Source organism: Lemur catta, chromosome 19 (genome assembly GCF_020740605.2).
Source record: "Lemur catta isolate mLemCat1 chromosome 19, mLemCat1.pri, whole genome shotgun sequence".
Taxonomy (NCBI): Eukaryota; Metazoa; Chordata; class Mammalia; order Primates; family Lemuridae; genus Lemur; species Lemur catta.
Window position 1 is genome coordinate 10765382 of NC_059146.1, and position 20586 is coordinate 10785967.

General features: G+C 33.5%; 1 long non-coding RNA gene and 1 other non-coding gene across 2 annotated transcripts in view; both read right to left on the reverse strand.

Moving 5' to 3' along the window:
* LOC123624529 overlaps positions 1-20193 on the reverse strand; it is a 40495-nt gene extending 20302 nt beyond the window's left edge. Inside the window, exon 1 of the long non-coding RNA XR_006730142.1 lies at positions 20108-20193. This is a non-coding gene — a long non-coding RNA (uncharacterized LOC123624529). The remainder of the gene's footprint in view (positions 1-20107) is intronic.
* On the reverse strand, positions 6254-6417 carry LOC123624920. The gene has a single exon (XR_006730280.1). It is a non-coding gene; the product is annotated as a U1 spliceosomal RNA (small nuclear RNA).
* Positions 20194-20586: the final 393 nt, after the last annotated feature.

Consider the following 20586-nt stretch of genomic DNA (forward strand, 5'->3'; position numbering starts at 1 on the left):
GTAACAGTGTCAGTAAATAGTAAAGCCAGTCTGGTTTATATCCTGGTTTGAATTTCCAGTTCTCAATCATTATTTAGTACTATTTAGCTATTATGTATTTTAACTATGACACATTTTTAAAGTATCAAGTATAGTCTGAAAGTACAAGGTTATGTAAAGATATCAATCAAACAAGGGAAAGAGAAGAAAAATGATGAATAACAGTATTATGACAAGGCTTGGTTGAATTCAGGGCCAATGATTGAAAATGTTAAAACAGAAAGGATTTCATAATGATAAAACTATAACCACAAAGATTAAACAGCCAACTATATATCAAATGTCACACAATAAAACATATAATTCGTAAAGCAAACATGGTGTGGATACAGGAGAGCAAGCTGAAATGCAAGATCTTTATGATTCCTGTTAAAGAACTTAAAAGAATAGCTAATGAGTGTCTACAACTGCCAAATACAATGATAGGTTTTGAGTATTCAAAGATGAGTAAAGTGCTATTCATGACTTTTATATACTTTATAGAGAGATTAACTTCTTTACTTTCCAATATATTGTTATAAGGATCCTAAGCATTTTGAAAAAAATGCAATTATATTGGAGAATGTCATGCTTCTATCTTTGGCTGATTAGATAATATTGTTAGAGATGGAAAGTACTAATTTGTAATAACTTTTATCGTCCCACATTATTCCTACTCTTGAGGGGAAGGGTTGGTAGGTTATAGCCAGCTGGTGGTGTAATTGTAAACTTTGAGGAGAGGTATAATTATATGTGGATGTAGATGTATATCACATATTGAAGATGAAATGAAACGGGGATATTGAAGTAGCTTGAAATCATTGCCAATGACAACATTATTTGAGCAAGGCTGTTTAATGCCAAATAACAAGTCAATTTTCATTTACTCGGCTTTAGCAATTACAGTAGTCTGTTGCTTTAAAAATGCGATGAGATTTTGAAGAACTTTTTCCAAGGATTTTTAGTAGACACAGTTTACTAAAACTCTGTCTCTCAGTTCTTTCGGCAGATTTAAGCACCAACAGTAAGAAGAAATATTTGGTATGTCTCAAGAGTTCTACTCAGAATTGAATTGTTAAAGAAAGATTTATGTTCATGTTTGCCCTAAGGTGGGGACCATATTATAACAGGACCATAAAGATCCTTCTCCTGAAAAATAGGTTAGCAACTCTCCCTTCACATCCCTGCTATTAAGGGAAGGTCTCTCTGGTCTTTCTAAGAATGATATTCTTTTATATCTTTCTTAGCAGAAGTGTTAGCACATGAAACAGCCCTGCAGGATAAGCAAGAATAACTGTTTAATTCACTCCTGTCTCTAAAAGTTTTCAAGATTTTAAAGGAGCATTTTATGTTATCAGTCTGGGAATAAAGAACAACAGGGAAATTCTTGGGGATATTATTACAGCAATTATTTGGAACTATCTTGGAAAGCCTATTGCTTTATAATTAAGTTGACTTGCCCTGTGTGTCTTTTGGTATTAGGGTGGGTGAAAATGAACCTTTTCAGTTCATAATGATTATTCAAATTAGGTTGTATTAAAGGAGCAGAATAGGTGAAATGTTTTAGCGTAAGAAAAATTGGATGAATTTCTAAGCAGAATAAAGAGGGAAATTCATCTTGAAACTCTTTTTTGAGCCATGACATATTCTGATCTTCTCCTGTAATCTTCAATTTTTATTCTCCAATTGAAGATAAAATGGAATGGCCTATTTTTTTTAATAATTACTTTGTACGAAGTACCACATGGGGACTTTTTCACAAGATACACAGTAGAATTCTCTCAAAAGCTTCCCATTAGTGAGTTTATATTATTATCACAATTTTTCAATGTGCACAGAGAGGTTCATACAGAATAGGAAAATTACTTCATGATTATAGTAACAATATCACAGTTGATACTTTTTGACATCAAGTTCTGTAGTTTATTTTTCATAGCATTTTGCTTCCTCCAGTGCATATAAAATATAAAAATTGAGTTTTTGCAGATCTACAAAAAAATTTTTTATAATATTAAAACAAATAATTCCTAATTGTAAGAACATATTTATTTGGCATATTGTAACCACCTATTGCAACTTATTAATAGATAATATTCAGAAAACTCACAGGTTGAGCTAGGCAAGGAAATATATTATTGTAATTGCTATTTAAAGACTATGACTTTAACCACAGTAGGCAGGTCACCTTGCTTATGCCCAGCGATTACCTTATATTTAAGAATATCATGAGGGAAAGTTTCTAGAGGTGCTGTCAATGAACCGTCTTATTTTAAACCAAGTGTACTTTTGATACCATGACTTCAAGCTTTCAGGCAATGCTTTAGTTCAGACTTGACTTTTGAACCATCAACTAGATCTTGACAGTGGAAGTTTCTCAGCATCCAAAAAGCTAACTCTTTACATGTTGCTATAAGTATATGGAATAAAATAATTTATAAAATAAATAACTTTTATAAATCAGAAATATCATCAGTATAAAATCCACTACCAATACTTAAAAGAACATTCTAGAAAGATTATGTGGCAATTTATCAAAGAAAAAATTTATGTTTTAAACCATATTCATTTAAATAAAGGTAAAAACAAAAATTCTTTACTGAGCACCCACATCGGAACTAGCAGATACTCTGCATCAAATGAGTTATTTATTAAATACAGCCCAATTATAATTTCACTACCAGTGAAATGTTCTGACAAATGTCTGGAAGAAGTCTGAGTGCTAACATTTCAATTTTAGTTTCTCATCTTAAATATTATGTTCTTTACATAAACACGCAACAATAACTTACAATGAAATGAAGTAATACTGTATACAAACAGTTTTATAGGAATAACTATATTATCAAATAAGTGTAAGTATCTCCAAGTTTTCACAAAGATTGAGACTCAAGTATCCAAACAAATTAGGTTCATTGCAGGAGATTCATTGGATCTAGAGTGTCTAAAAGTAGAAGACATAAATATAGAGATCCATGCAGCAGAGAATGATCTTTATTTCTTCAGTCTAGTAACTAAATCTCCATGTAAAATTCTTGACTGCTAAAGCAAAGAATTTTACCCATAGCATAACAGTCCTATCTACTTACATGTGAAATGCCTGGAATATAGGATGTCTATACACAGGGCTTAGTTTTAAAGAATACACTGTTGTGACAACAATTCTAGAAACTTTTCACTGCAAAATTTTTAATTTCAAGGAAATAACCGGGCATGAGCAAAGTGACATTTCTACTTTGATTAAAATGATAGACTTTAGTAATAAAGTATTACAGTACATTCCGTTATCTTTACTAATTTTTTACTCTTTGAGTTGTATGAATGTTACTTTCAAATCCACACTAGCCTTGCTCAGCCTATGTCAGCCAAATGACAGACTTTCAAGGGAGTGAAGAAGGAAAACAAAAATTTTTTTCTGCGTTTTTTCCTTTCTAGATGCCATTCTGGTTGTGTAATCGTTACAAATCAAAATCTAACTGATACAAAATTCCTTACCAAATAGTATAAAGTAATAATAATCTATTATATGTGACCTTGGTGTTGGAAACAGGTAATGAATGGAAAGGAAACTCTTACTGGGGGCTAGAAAATGACCCCCCACGATTGCATAGTAAAAAGGCATTTGGCCAACTGTCACCTGAGGTAACTTGAAAGACATAATAAATACATGCCTGATAAATCTGTAGCACTGGCATAGGAGATTGTGAGTGAAATACTGAAATTGTGAGTTGTAACTAGCAATTTCTTATTGCAGGTAATAGGATTTTAAAAAGTACTACAAGAAAGAGATGAGCTCAAAAATCTAATTATTAGTTTGCCAGATTTTAGAGGAAATAGTCCAGAAATTGCAAGTTTAGAAAGTGAAACTATTTTACCAGATCAAAGGTACAACCATTAAAATATGAATCTCAGATATCCTGTGTCCTGATATTAAAACACCACTGCAGGCTGAAGACCAATTAAAAGCATGGTCATCAGACCTTTAGTTAACATCTGTGAAACAAGTAAGACTGCTTCGAGATCCTTATAATTAGATAGAAGAACTCCTAAACATTAGATGCCATTGGTGGCTTAGATTCAGATATTCTGTGTCCTTGCTGATTATCTCTCTAGCCCTTCTATCCATTGCTGAAAGGAGGTTGATAAAGTTCCTAATAATATTTGTGGATGTGTCTATTTCTCCTTTCAGCTCAATAACATTTTGCTTCACATATTTTGAGGCTCTGTTGTTTGGGACATACTCATTTAGGATCATTATGTTTTTCTGATGGATTGAGCCTTTTATCATAATGTAATGTCCTGCTTTGTCTCATTTTCTTTACTCTGAGTCTATTTTATCTTACATTAATTTAATCATGCTTCCTTTTATGTATTAATGTTTGCACAGTAAATATTTCCCCATTCTTTTATTTTCAACTTATCTATGTCAATGTATTTGAATTGAGTTTCTTGTAAACAGTTTCTTGCTGGGTCATTTAAAAATTCATAGTCTGCCAGTATTTGTCTTTTATTGGTGTATTTCACTATCTACATATTTACATTATAGGTAATTACTGATAGGTTAGAGCCTGTTTGTCATTTTATTACTTGGTTTTTGTTAGTTTCCTCTATTTCCAGTAGATAGTGATAAGTCACATATGTATATTTTAATACCAATAGCATTACTAACAAAGCTATATAAGTTGTGTACCCCAAAACACCATATAAAAATTAATATGGGATCCTAAAAATTTTCAAGTAACTCACAGAGACATCATACAAAATGAAACAGAAGAATAAAGAGAATGTGATCAAACTGACGCTTGTTCTATTTTCTTCCACCAAAAATATATGACTCCAGTCAAATCATGAGACAAACTTCAGACAAATCCCCATTGAGGAACTTTCTACAAAATACCTGACCAGTACTCCTCAAAACTATCATAGCCATTAAAGAACAAAATAAAACGAAACAAAGAAAACAAAAAGGAGACTTCGTAAGCTGTCACAACCAAGAGAAGCTTAAGGAGAAATGGTTAATAAATATAATGTGGTATCCTGGATGAGATCCTGGAACAGAAAAATAGCCATCAAATAAGGATTTATGAATAAATTATACACTGTAGTTAACAACAGATTGTGAATAAGAGTGCATTAATTCTACTATAAAAATTTAAGATGTACATGCTAGGGGAAACCAGGTACAGAGTACACAGGAATTCTGTGTACTATCTTCAAAATTTTTCTGTAAATATAAATAATTTGTATCTTAACTCATTCCTCTAAATTAACTTCTGTCCTTAGATATTCCTAGCATAGAGCTAGTGAAAATGCACTAAGTGTTATGATGATAAAAATAAAACTTCTCTTCAATTAAAGAAGCCCTAAATGCTGATCATGCTATTAAAGTTCTGACTCTCATTTCCTGAGTTTTAAACTATTTTGGTAACAGTTTTAGCAAAATGGATACATCAACAGTGTCACTTCAATAATTTATATGTCATGATTCTTTGACAATAGCTGGACTTGCAGATGTGCTTCTTGATAATATTACTTTTTTTTTTTTCTTCAGGGAGTGATAAGTTCTCAGTCGTGAAGCTGATGTCAGCAAACTGCACTACTTTGTTCTTCATAAAGTTATGCTTTGAAAATTAATGGGACAGCTACCTATGAAATCAAAATCAATTTACTATTTTCTACAATGGGGAAGGAATGAATTATCCAATATACGGTGTGCAGCACTATAACAGCTTCAATCTCATCTCACTAGTCGTATGTTTTTTAATAAACTGTTCATGTTTTATTCTTGTAGTTTATGACATCAAAGGGACCTTTCTGTAAAATTACAGCTATAAATTTCACCTTATGCTGGACAGATTTTAATTCTTCTTTTCTGTCTATCGGTCATCCTGTTTTGCAAATAATCAAGACATGACAAAATTGATTAAAGATTTATCTTGCCTTCATAAAATATAATAGCTGCCTTACTGAACTAAACATAGCCATGTAAAAAGCAAAGCTGAATTTAGACCAAGTTGCTACTATTTAACATCACTCAGTGAGACTGAGTCATATCAGGTAAACCAAAATAGTTGCATTTATTATCACTGAATATTTAATTCCTTATAGTCCAAGATAAAGTTCATTATTACCACTGGCATTTGGCAAAAGTTGTTAATGGGTTATAAAAAAAAATGCATTGTTTACTACCATCTGCTGTCACATCTGTTTTACATATGATTTTTTTCTTTTTTTTCCCCAGGGGAAAGTGCAAACACAGGCCCCCACTACCGAAAATTATGCAGTAGAGTTTCCCACATTTGGGGATATCAAAGGGATCAGCACATCTGGAGTACAATGGATAAGACTTGCCCTGGGAAAACCACCTTCATGATCATGGTATCTCCCCTGTCAGGTAAGTATATCACATATAATTTTTAATAGTTCTAGTATTCTAATTAACACTAGCTAATACAAATATGATTTGTCACTTTTTAAAAAAAATTATTTTTCTTCTTGCTATTTGACTTTGCACTAATTTTTTATTCTTATTATATTAAAACATCTGTAGCAAGTATAAATCTGTTTTTAACTCTTTAGCTTATATTGGAAGCTACATCGTTGGAAAATAGATTTTAAACATAATAAATCTACCAACAACATAGATTTAATTTTCAATGATTTTCATACTTCTAGAATAGGTGTTGGAAAATTTTACTTTTATAAAGGGCTAAACAGTAAATATTGTATAATATCATATAATATTTAACTAACATGCCATATAGTCTAGTTTCTCTTACAATTACTCAAGTCTGCAGATGGCAAAATTAGCCATAGACAATACATAATTGAGTGTCAGTTTGTTCCAATAAAACGTTCTTTACATAACAAAGTCTGTAGGTCAAAGGGGTATTGTTTGCTGAACCAAGGTCCACAGAATCAAATTGACCCATTTAAAAAAGAAGAATCTCAGGACCTATTCTGCTTTAGACTATATTCAATTTCAACATATGAACATGCTATGTATAAAAATCATATTTCATTCTACTTTCCTACCTTAATCATTTATTACTTCTCAATTTCAATCACACATGTCTTCCTTTTGAAACTAAATAACTTAGATCTACACTTCAGCTTTTGAAATACTCAGGTCATTTCCAATTACTATCTAATTCCACATATCTACTGACAAATTACTCTGACTTATGCTCTCTTAATCTCTTGTGTATCAGCTCATTATATTCTATATCCTCCTGTATTCATTATAGAAACCTGATAAATGTGTGAGATCCCCCTATGGTAAAATGTCAATGGAAGTAGTGGCACATGAAATACAAATTGATAGAGCCCCACAGTACTGAACTTTAGCTCATCATAGAAATGCAAGGATTTATTTCCTTTGCTCTATGTTAATAATATAACACTTACGCATTGAAAAATAGAAAGAATAAACGGAACTGTTATTCAAAGTGCCTGAAGAATTTGTTTACATTTGCTTCTTGTAGACTTCACCTCTTTCAGGCAATGGAATCTCAAATTTATTTGGTTGTTCTTAAAAGAAAAAAATTACTGTGACATTTTCAAAACATTTGTAATTCTATCCACAGGCAGATTTAGAGCCTCCCTTTCATTAAAGTTTTGCATTCAGTAGATATTGTTGTCTGCTGAAGTCACAGTAAACACTGCTGACAACCAGCTGTTTCTTTTTTATCCCATATCCAAAGTGCTTAAAGTAGATCATTAGTTGGCATAAATCCATACACATTATTTATTCCAAACAATTAAATATTCATCTTCAAATATTCCTAATTGAGTTTTGAATAACATGATATACTGCTCTGAGAGATGATTTACATTTTCAGTTACAAAATCCATTCTTACATAAGAATTAAAATATAATTCAGTATTTATGTTGCTATGTTTTGACTTTGAACACCAACTGTTTAAACGAATTTGTTTTTTTCCTACGCATGACCTGGCATTATTAAACATTTTAAACCACTATCAACTACAGCTGTGGTTGTCTAAGTATACTGAGCATAAACTTTACACATTTAAAGTGAAGGTTGGCCTTCTTCCTAACTAATTAAAGATAGTTTCCACTTCCAATTTAATTCAGGCAAGTATTTTAAATTTAAGGTTCACTGAGATACATGGATACATTGTAGCATTCTCAAATACCCTTAAGTTTTATGCATTATTAGGCATATGTTTTTTATTTCTGGTTGTAAAAAGGTGTACAGATATCAGTAGATTTTAAAAATGGGATCACAACCCAAAACAATCATTAACAGAAGAAAGATTGCTATGGTATTAGGGTTAAAAATACAACTTTCAATTTTTCTTCCTTCATACAATAATAACAAAGCAAAAACCAAGAGTTTTAATTCTATTTTGGTAACTTAGACTCTAAAAATTATTGTTTCTAGTTTGAAAGGCTTTAAGTGGAAAAAATAAATGGAAAAAAAAATGGCTGATTAGCGGCTACTTCCTGGCTCTCTGCTCCCAGAGTGGGAGGGGAAGAACGGGGACAGCTACACATGAGTGGATTGCTTTCCCACAGGAACAGGATCCTGAATCTGCAGAGAAGCAGCACAGGACAAGCAGCGCTGGAAAAATGAAAGGTGAATTGGAGAATCGACCACCAAGTTCGGAGAGTGCAAGATACACGATAAGGAATAGACTTTGGGACAGCCTCACCCACTGGCTGGGTGGGGCGGTATGGTCTGACCCACAGGAGGACAACTCTCTCTCCATTGACCTCCACATCCACTTAGCCAGGGAAGTGTCTGAAATCAGTGTGAAGTTGAGGCATAGCTGATGGGCAGTGTGGAGAAGAGACAAAGTCAGGGGACATTTTGAACTGTCCAGTGTGTGGTGGTAGGTCCGCGCTGGGTGGGGGAGGGTCAGGTCTGAGAGGACACTTCCCAGATCGGCAGGAGGGAATTTGGAGACAGGGTTCTCACCTCTGGCACTTGCAGGGTCCAGACCAAGGGAAGTGAATGCCGAGGGAGAGGCTCTGCCCCAGGAAACCACCAAAGATTCAGCTGGCGCAGGGTGGGATAGTTTGTGGGACTCTCCACTGGACAGGTGCGAGTCAGTGCATCAGGGAAGTGGAGAGGATGGCCAGTGGCTCACTGAGGCAGCTTGCCAGGTCCAGCGCCCACTGCCCCCTCAAACAGTCGCCTCCGGTGCTCGCCAACCTAGAATTCTCTACTGGGCAAAATAAAGCTTCATCTATGAGGGAGAAATAAAGACCTTCCCAGACAAGAAAACTCTGATGGACTATGCGAAGACCATACCAGCCCTACAGAAAGTACTCATTGCACATTACACACAGAACAGCGCCCTAGACACTCTCCATAGTAAAATGACTCAGGAGTTACCAGTTTAGAACCTCGTCTCCAAGATGGCTCAAGGACTAAAACAAAACAATAGGAATTTACCTAACAATATGAATGGAAATCTAGCTCAAATATCAATCCTCTCATTAAATGTGCGTGGCTTGAATAGTCCTCTGAAGAGATATAGACTGGCAGAGTGGATAAAGATCCACAAGCCTAGTTTCTGCTGTCTACAAGAAACACATCTAATCCACAAATATGCTTTTAGGCTTAAGGCCAAGGGATGGACAACAATCCTCCAGCCAAAGGAAGTCAAAAGAAACCAGGAGTAGCTAAACTGATTTCAGATGACATAAGGTTTAAAATAGCAAAAGTAAAAAAGGACAAAGATGGCCACTACATAATGGTGAAAGACAAGATTCAACAAGAAGTCTTAACAATTCTTAATATTAATGCACCCAACTCAGGAGCACCCAGATACATAAAGCAAAACCTGTGTAATCTAAATAGCATGATAAACAATAATGTCATAATAGCCAGGGACTTCAACACTCCATTGAATGAACTGGACAGATCTTCTAAACAGAAAATAAGCAAAGAAATAATGGACTTAAACAGAGTGCTAGAACAAAAGAGTTGACAGACCTCTACAGAGCATTCCACCCAAATAAAGCCTAATATACATTCTTCTCATCAGCTCATGGAACTTCTTCCAAAACTGATCACATACTAGGCCACAAATAAGACCTCAACAAATTGAAAAAAATGGAAATAATACTGTATATCTTCTCAGATATCGGTATAAAATTGAGTTCAATTCTAACATAAATACACACGACTTCACAAAATCACGGAAATTAAACAATTTGTTGAATGTCTATCGGGTAAATGAGGAGATACAGCGAGAAATCAAAACATTCTTCGAACTTGATGATAACGGGGACAGAAGTTATCAAAATCCGTGAGACTCAGCAAAAGCATTCCCGAGAGGAAAACCAATACCATTAAATGCTCACATCCAAAAAGCAGAAAACTCAAATATCAACAATCTAACAAACACTCTCAAGGAATTGGAAAAGGAAGAGCAAATCAACATAGCAGAAGAAAATAAAGAACTAAGATCAAAGCAGAACTAAATGAAATTGAGAGCTAAAGAACTATACAGAAGATCAACAAAACCAAACGATGGTTTTTCAAAAAGATAAAGTTGACAGCCCTCTTGCCAGATTGACAAGCACTAGAAGGGAAAGGACTCTAATAATATCAATTAGAAATGATAAAGGAGAGGTCACAACAGACACCACAGAAATACATAATATTATCTTTGAATACTATAAAAACTTATATGCCCAAAAACTACATAATGTTGAAGAAATGGAAAAATTCTTGGAAACATACAACCTCCCTAAATTCACCCATGAAGAAGTAGAATTCCTGAACAGACCAGTATCAAGCACAGAACTTGGAGCAACAATTAAAAACCTTCCAAAAAGGAAAAGTCCCAGATTGGATTGTTACTCATCTGTGTTCTACCAAACATTCAAAGAACTCATACCTATACTACAGAAATTATTCCCCAACATTGAGGAATATAGAATCCTTCCTATCTCATTCTACGAAGCCAACATCACTCTGATACCAAAACCAGGAAAGGACACAGTAAGAAAACTAAGGCTAATATCCCTCATGAATACTGACACAAAAATACAAAATTTTAGCAAATCGAATCCAACAGCATATCAAAAAAATAATTCACCATGACCATGTGGGCTTTATACCAGAGATGCAAGGCTGGGTCAACATATGCAAATCTATGAATGCAATTCACCTTATAAATAAAAGCAGGAACAAAGACCATATGATTCTCTCAATTGAAGCAGAAATAGCATTTGACAAAGTCCAGCACATCTTTACGATAAAAATTCTTAGCAAAATAGGCATGGATGGAACATAACTTAAAAATATCAAAGCTGTATATGATAAACTCACAGCCAATATCATCCTGAATAGGGAAAAATTGAAACCATTCCCACTTGGATCTGGAACCAGACAAGGATGTCCACTATCCCCACTTGTATTCAACAAAGTGCTCGAAGTCCTTGCTAGAGCAATTACACAAGAGAAGGGAATTAAGGCTGTCCAAATGGGGGCACAAGAGATCAAACTCTCACTCTTTGCTGATGATATAATATTATATCTAGAAAACCCCAAGGATCCAACCAAGAGACTCCTGCAATTGATAAATGAATTCAGTAAAGTCTTAGAATACAAAATTAATACACACAAATCAGAGGCATTCTTATACATCAATAGCAGTCAAAGTGAAATTCAAATAAAAAACACAGTACCTTTTACAATAGCCTCAAAGAAAATCAAATATCTAGGCATATATTTAACAAAAGAGGTAAGAGACATATACAAGGAGAACTATAAAACACTAAAAAAAGAAACTGTAGAAGATATAAACAAATGGAAAAAGCTACCACGCTCATGGATTGGTAGAATCAACTTTGTTAAAATGTCCATACTACCTACAGTCATATACAGAATTAATGCGATCTCTATCAAAGTACCATCATCATTCTTTACAGATCTAGAAAAAATAATTCTACGCTTTGTATGGAACCAGAGAAGACCTCGTATAGCCAACGCAATCTTAAGCAAAAAGAATAAACTGGGAGGTATCAGTCTACCAGACTTCAAGCTGTACTACAAAGCTATAGTAACTAAAACAACATGGTACTGGCACAAGAATAGAGACACAGACCTTTGGAACAGGCCTGAGAATCCAGAGATGAAACCATCTGTATATTTTCATCTAATCATTGACAGAGCAGACAAAAATATACACTGGAGAAAAAAATCCCTTTTCAATAAATGGTGCTGGGAAAACTTGATAGCTACATGGAGAAGACAGAAACTGGATCCCCACCTCTCACCTCTTACAAAACCGAATTCTAGATGGGTAACAGACTTAAACCTAAGGCATGAAACCTTAAGAATCCTAGAAGACAATGTAGGGAATACTCTTTTAGACATTGACCTAGGCAAAGAATTTATGAAGACCCCCCCCCAAAGCAATCACAGCAGCTACAAAAATAAATAAATGGGACCTGATCAAATTAAAAAAGCTTTTGTACAGCCAAGGAAACTATCATTAGAGCAAATAGACAATCTACAGAATGGGAGAAAATATTTGCTCTTGACACATCCCATAAAGGGCTGATAACAAGAATCTATCTAGAACTCAAAAAATCAACAAGAAAAAATCAACAAGAAAAAATCAAACAAGCCCATCAATAAAAGGGCAAAGGACATGAACAGAAACTTGCAAAAGAAGACAGAATAATTGCTAGCAAATATATAAAAAAAAGCTCAGTATCTCTAAGCATTAGGGAAATGGAAATCAAAACCACAATGAGATATCACCTAACTCCAGTAAGAGTGGCCTTTATCAAAAAATCCCAAAGCAACAAATGCTGGCGAGGATGTGGAAAGGTACAAACACTTACACTGCTGGTAGGACTGCAAATTAGTGCAACCTCTGTGGAAAAGAATTTGGAGATTCCTCAAAGAGCTATAAGTAGAACTACCTTTTGATCCAGCAATACCTCTATTAGGCATCCACTCAAAGGAACAAAGGTCATTTTATAATACAGACATCTGCACTCGAATGTTTACGGCAGCACAATTCACTATAGCAAGGATGTGGAAACAACCCAAGTGCCCATCAATCCATGAGTGGATTAATAAAATATGTTATATGTATGCAATGGAATACTACTCAATTATAAGAAATTATGGTGATCTAGCACCTCTTATATTTTCCTGGATAGAGCTTGAGCCCATGCTCTGAAGTGAGGTATCACAAGAATGGAAAAATAGGCACCACATGTACTCACCATCAAACTGGCACTGACTGATCAACACTAAGGTGCTCACACAGTAGTTATATTCTTTGGGGGTAGGCTGCTTGGGGGTGGGTAATCTAACAACTAATGGACGTGGTGAGCATTGTAGAGGGGAAAGGGCACGTCTGAAATCATGCTTGGGATGCGGCAAAGTCATAACATATGACAAAAATGTTTGTACCCCGGTAATTTCCTGAAATAAAAAAATCAAAAACTGTTTTTTTAAAAGTCTTTAAATATTAGACGCAATTTTCATTAACACTTGCAAAAAAGTTACTAAATAGAATTTAAAAGAAATAATAGAAGCATGATTTTTGTTGAAATGAATGAATAAGTAACATTGTGTGATGAATAAAAATGTTGTAACCAGAAATTTTTATTATAATTATAATGACTTGTGATCTCATGGTATAGGACAGGTATAAAAACTTTTCAGATTGTGATCTAATCAAGTTTTCTAAAAGTATGTGCCAGGGAAACAACTGTTTTCATCATAAGCCATTTTTACAAGCCCCATGTAAATTTTCCTCGGTTACACAATTGATTTCTTTGTTTGGATGGCTTTCTCCTTAAAAGTATTTTTAAACCACGAAAGCAAGCCTTTGGAGCATGTTCACACAGCAAATAGTTCTGGGCTAGACTAGAAGAGAACTAATAGGGCATACTTCTAATTATCTTTACATAATATTCACGTTAAAAATAAAATAGAATACAGTTTCAGAATAGTGAATAAAAGACACACTTAACCTTCCTGTATCTTTAGTTTTTTTTATTTGTAAAATCTCTTCTAACTTGAAAATGCTGTAATTTCACATTCAAGAGAAGTCTAGCAAATGAACCATAAAAGCAATACTGCATTTATCAGGATAATGGACTGAACAGGATATAATAGTATCAGTGATACCCTCTCAGATGAACCGAGCTATTAAACACCTAAGATCAATTTTGGCCAGCAGCTACTCATAGATATTTTCACTTCAGCCACCAGGTAATTATGTGTATGTGAATCAATAATGTTGTACAGTGAACACACTAAGGTACAGCATCTCATGCTAATGAGGCAGACAGCCAATATTTTCCTCTAGGCTTATTGGATTGACTTGACAACAATACTTGTTAAATATTATTATTAGAAGTACTCTTTAGTGCCATTGAGAAAGACAAAAAATAAACTCCAGTGGAGATAAATCAGAGACATGAGTCTTCTGAAGTGAAATCAATATGAGTGTTTTCATACCATGATAATCTGCTGAAAAAGAACTATGGTGAAACACTTGGTTGTATATTTAATATTGAAATGAGTAAGGTTTATTTATGAAAGTTTATTTTCCTTTTATTTATATAATTTGTACCAGAAGAAATGATCTCCTCCTTTTTCAGTGAAATAGCATTTTTCATATTTAGAAAACATGAAAGTTATACTTGTCAACATTTGTAAAGTAAATTCAAGAGCACTGATGAGATACTTTCTGCCACTAAAATATGTTTCAAAATAAACACAAGAAGTTAATATTAAGAAATACAAATATAACACACCCAGGGAAAATGAGTTATAACAGACAGAAATAACTCCAACCTCTCCTCTTTGTTATTGTTAATGGTTAATTAGAATGTGCTCTTAGCTCACCTTTGCTGGAATGACTTTAAAGTATTTTTGTCTTAATACTAATCTTTCATTTAAGACCTCTGAGCATTATGGTTTAATTCTGCAAGAAAGGAGGTATGAGAGCATTGAACACATAAATGAACATATAAAATGAGCATATAAACTGATGTGTATTTAAAAATCATATATCCATTTATGTTAAAAAATGACACAACCAGAATATAGGAGATAGAGAAAATAAAGCTAAAATTTTTTTTGAGATGAGCTATAATTATGAACAGGTCTTTGAATAGATAAATGCATGAAAAGGACATTTAGGTGCTTTTCCTTTCCATTGTGACCTGCACTTCTCTCTTTTGTGCCTTCTCAGGGTACTGGGGAAAATATTTTAATTATTTTTATATTTTTTAGATGTCTGATCTGAGTTTTTGTAATAGAAAACCAAGAAAAATTTTCCATATAATTGCATAATTTTATTCAAATTACTAAGAGTTGGATGAATTTTTTTAAAAAGAACTTATTTAAAAATTAGTGATTTTGTTCAAAAACCTCATTTTATACGAGATAACAGAGGTCCAATAATTATCTTGTTGAAGAACAAAGTTATTTAACTAAAATAAAAATTTTCTTTCCAGTTCAGTGCCCTAATTCCAGAATCACATGTAACTGAGAATTTGATATTAAGGAAGTAGAAAGTGTTATCTAAAGTATGGCACCTTTCAAATTCTGCCTAGATTACCTTGATTCTTTTCACATAAGACAGAATTGGATTGAAATACAAATATTTTTGAGATAAAAAGATCTGTTTTCAAGGCTTTCCTGTAGAGTGACGGGATCACTTCATTCAAGCCAGGTGGAATTAATTGTGTGGTTTACTAGGTTCTCTTGGCAGAAAAGTAGGAGAAAATGAGCGTTGATGTTTGGGGACTATAGTGGTATTTATTATGTCATGCATTGCAATGTAGGTTCCAGACAATCCATTTGGTTAACTCAACACTCTATCAATGTTCTGGCAAGCAAAGTGCAGGTTTCCAGCAATATAGGTTTAATAAATACTTTTACTAACACCATAAAAATGGGCTGCACATCCAGCAGGACTCCAAAACCAGAAGAAAATGAATATAAAGAATGAGTAAATGTTTGGTAGAATGCACCAGTGAAACCATCAGGTCCAGAGTTTTTCTTTGTTGGGAGACTTCTGTTTATTGATTCAATGTCCTTTCTAGTTATAGATCTATTTGGGTTTTTTACTTCTTCATTAATCATTCTTGGTAGGCTTTGTTTTTCTGTGAAACTGTCCATTTTGTCTAGGTTATCTAATTTGTTGGCATACAATTGTTCGTACTACTCTTTTATAATCCTTTCCAGTTCTGTAGACTCAGTAGTAACACACTACTTTCATTTATGATTTTAGTAATTTGAACCAGTTGAACTGGTTCCAACTATCCTGAAATTAATTACAGTATATATAGTAAAACAAAAGCAATATATTTTATCTGTATTTAAGAGTTATGCAAAACCACGTCAAAACTATTTAAAATGTTATGGGGGAATATATTAGGATCCATGAATTTCTCACTTGAAAAAATTCCCCAAACTACGTAATTCATAAGTACCATCAATACATATATAATGTTCAATAAAAATTACATCCTATTTTATTATCACTTTGCAATTATATTTTGACTTTTAACTCCGTGAACAAAAATTTATTTACGTATCTCTAACCTATGCTATTTTCAGGCCACTTTCCAGATTGTTATAGACTGTCCTGCCAAATTGATTTTTAATTCTAGTCTGGAAATTGATAACTTGTATACAACATCATCCCATGACAGTGGCAGATCTTGATTAGAGCCCAGTTTCTCATTCCTGAACACTCTAGGCCTTTGTATCTACTGGAACATTTCCATATTTCCCCTCTGTTGGTACAGATAATATTCTGAGTATCAATTCCTTTGTGCACTCTCAGCATTTGAATACATAATCTCTATTAATTGTAACTGCATCACTATCCAAAAAAGTTTTACCAAAAGCAACAAGACAAAACAAAAATGGTTGGAAGCAAATTATTCTCTGAGCTATTTTAAAATTTTACATATTTTATTGTAATAACAGTTTTCTTCTACCAACTTATTACCCACTCCTCTATACATTTCTAAATGTTACATATCCTAACAGTTTTTACTAGTCACTATTTATTAAGCACTGCTAACTCAATTACAATATGGACTTAAAATAAATTTAAATGTAAATGAAAATAATGCTCCACCTTCTTGTAAAACAGTCGCTAAGACAACAGAACATCAAAATATGGGGCCAAATTTTAATATTCAAAACATTCCTTGAAGACATTTGTCTAACCTAACGTTCATCAGCATTTATTGCAATTAACTTTATGTGTGTGGATGTATTTGTGTTTATCCCCAAAATGCAAAACCATAAAGCAACAAAATCATTTTTAAAGATAAGCTAATTGTCAACTGCTCTATAAAACTTTCCCTAATCTAACCCGTTGGTTTTTTTCTCCTCATTTAGCAGGTTATGGTTGTTCTTTCTTTTAAGATCCCAAATATACTCTCTTATAATCAAATATGTTCTGTTACAGCATTACATATGCCATGTATCATGTTATACGTACTTATCCATCTGCCTTAGTAGATAGTGTATCCTATGCATTTCCTGAAAGCAAATATTAAGCCTTAATCACCCTTGTATCTACAGTAATGGGCAAAGATTCCAGAACACTACAGGGGTTTAATCTATAGATGACATAACTATAGGAGTTCCATTATAGCAATCTTTCTTTATTCTTTCTTTCATTCTATTGCGAATGTTGAAACAAAAGTTACTAATGTGAAATTAGTTCCTATTCTACAATAGTACAATTGAAATAAATTATTTTTTTCTGGCAACTGCTACTTGAGGAAAAGTCCAGTTTTACACAGCTGACAACTAGACTATCATTCACTAAATGTTTAGAAAAGTGATCACTTCCAACCGTTTGAACTCAGTTCATGTAAGGGCACTAAATCTGGAGAAGTACAACAGGCTACTTGGAAATGCTGAGCAAAGCAAGCAGTTTTATGTTCTGAGGACTATAAAAATACATCATATGAGAAAATATCTTAAATTTTGACGTTGTTAGAGAGAATATAATGGATTATCACACTGCTTCTATACTATTATTTTTGAATAATGCATTTTAAAACATGATGACAAAAAGTTTGCCCCTGAGAAGCACTGAGAATATCATTTTTCAGAAATACATTGCAAATAAAAAGACGATTCCATTTCTCAGAACACTCAAAATATCTTATTGACATACACAATCTATGGACTACTTATAACACAGAGAAGCAATTACAGGATCAGAAAGAAAGAAAAGAACAAAAATAACACTTATATGTGGTCCAGTCTGTCTCTGAGTATTTCATCCTGAGCCAGGAGATTAGGATAGGGAACACAGGTGGCCCGGAAAGAACTCAGGTGACACCAAACAATAGGAACAAAATCAGGGCTACAGATCAGTGGAAACAAAAGCTGTGGTCCAGCTGAGAGTGTATCCACTGTAGATACACCCTGCTTGCTAAGATTTGGGCAAAGTCTAGGGGGTAGCACTTGCGCAGATGGACGAGAGTGTCCTCAAACCACTCTGACTTCGTTATACCATTATTACCATAAATTAGCATTGCAGTTTGCCCACCCCCAGTACGTTTTGGAAGCCATGACATATCCAGGCCTGAATAAATAAAGTAAAAAATTTCCTCCATCCAAGGGATGGGAGGAGATAACATTCTCATTGGCCAGGGGACAGTAACACAAGAATGAGCGAGTCAGAAGAAACAGGGGAACCTGAAAGGACCCCAGGGCTGGGACATGTGCTTGCTTCTGTCCCCGCTTCTGGAATGTGCTATCCCTTGCTAATCTTTATTGATACCCCAACCCCATGTCTGGAGGTATCCTTGCTTAATAAACCTTTCACTTTTTTTTATTGCTTTGGTGTTTGGTTTCAATTCTTTGTCTCCAAATACAAGAACCAAGGATGATCGCTCGCAGCAAACAATCCTGCTGAGGACCCTCTGAACTGAACTATCTTTGGATATGTAGAAAAGAGTTACTAAACACCAAGTAAACCAATGGATAACTCAATAGTTGAAGATATCAGCCATGAATTTACAGATCTATACATTTCTCTGAAGAATAACAAGTAATGGTATATTTTTAGTTTTTAGAGTTTTTGTTTGCTTGCCTTATGTTTTTATAAACAGTGCATTCTTCAAAAGTTATAGAAATGAAGAGCAAATGCATTCCAAGAAATTATAAATAGAGAAATGGCCCTAGGGAAGACAGCTCATGGGAATCAGATACGTAATTCCATACATTTTAAAGAAGTATTTGCATGGTGAGGTAATGTCTATCCCATTATGTCCCATGTAACCCAAGGAATAACGGAATAAAACATAATACTGCTTTTACTATATGTAATTTAATTAATTTCATTTAATCCTACTGAAGGCATTTTAAAATTTTTATATATCCTATTATTTTTTCTATTGAAATTGTTTGGGATATACCAGCCAGGCTTTAATTCCTAAGTTTAAAAATGAACTGATTTCTACATTGCAGGATTTCAAAATGCTGATTTGATCCTAATTCAATGTTTGCAGTCTCCTGCAGGGAAGGTACAGTGTTTAAGTGTTTTTGAGTGACAGAATGCATAATAAATTAATTTGATGACAACCATATTTCTTTAGTTATGATTATTGATAAATACTTTTTTAAGAACCTTTAATCATCTACCAGTTATAAAATTGGCATCAGTAACAACAAAACAACAGGAATTCCACAAAGCCCAAAAGAATTATAAGAGGCAGTGTGAAATGATTTGAGAGGACCAAAAGTGTTCCTCTGATTAGGCTAAGAGTAAAACGGCTCCAAGGCATATGAAAATTTTCAGGGTCACAGTAGTCAATTTTATGTCACATTTTACAACATGCATATTATTGATATTTAATTTAAAGTTTAGAACAGTTATTAAGCAATCAAATATGCAGAATTTCAAATATGACTGAACTTGCTTTTCCTATAAAATAAACTATAAAAGCAGAGGCGGCACTGTAACCTCCTTTACTCTAATTGCCCACATCCTAAATTCAATCCCATAACTAAATCCACCAATAAATGGAATATAAAAACTTGGATGTGCATTGGCAGCATCTTAGAACTGTTCTATAATTGATATCACTTACGATAGTATTACATGCATCCTTTTCCCAAACGACAAAACTCCTTCTTGGCGAATCTTATATTGTTCTTATGAAGATGTCATGTATATACATGTATCTGTAAATTAGAAATAAGGCCTATTTGTCTTTTTCTATAGACAACATGGAATTTATGAGTTGTTAATATCATAATTTTTGCCTTAACATAAAAGTCTGAATTTGTTGAAAATATACAAGTGAAAACTTTAGAATTTGAGACTGTAAATATATTATACATGGCTAAGTGCAAATATTTCACTTTTAATATAGGTATAATTTTCACAATTTCATAATGCAACTGAACTACTAGCATAAGACATTTGATACTTTTCTGTAACAGATGGAACAATAAAGAAAAAATTATATTACTGTCAAAATAATGTAAGAAGTTCAGCAATTTAAATGTCACAACTTTTAAAAATATTTACTTTACAATTCAGGTACTTTTTAACTTAATTTTATTT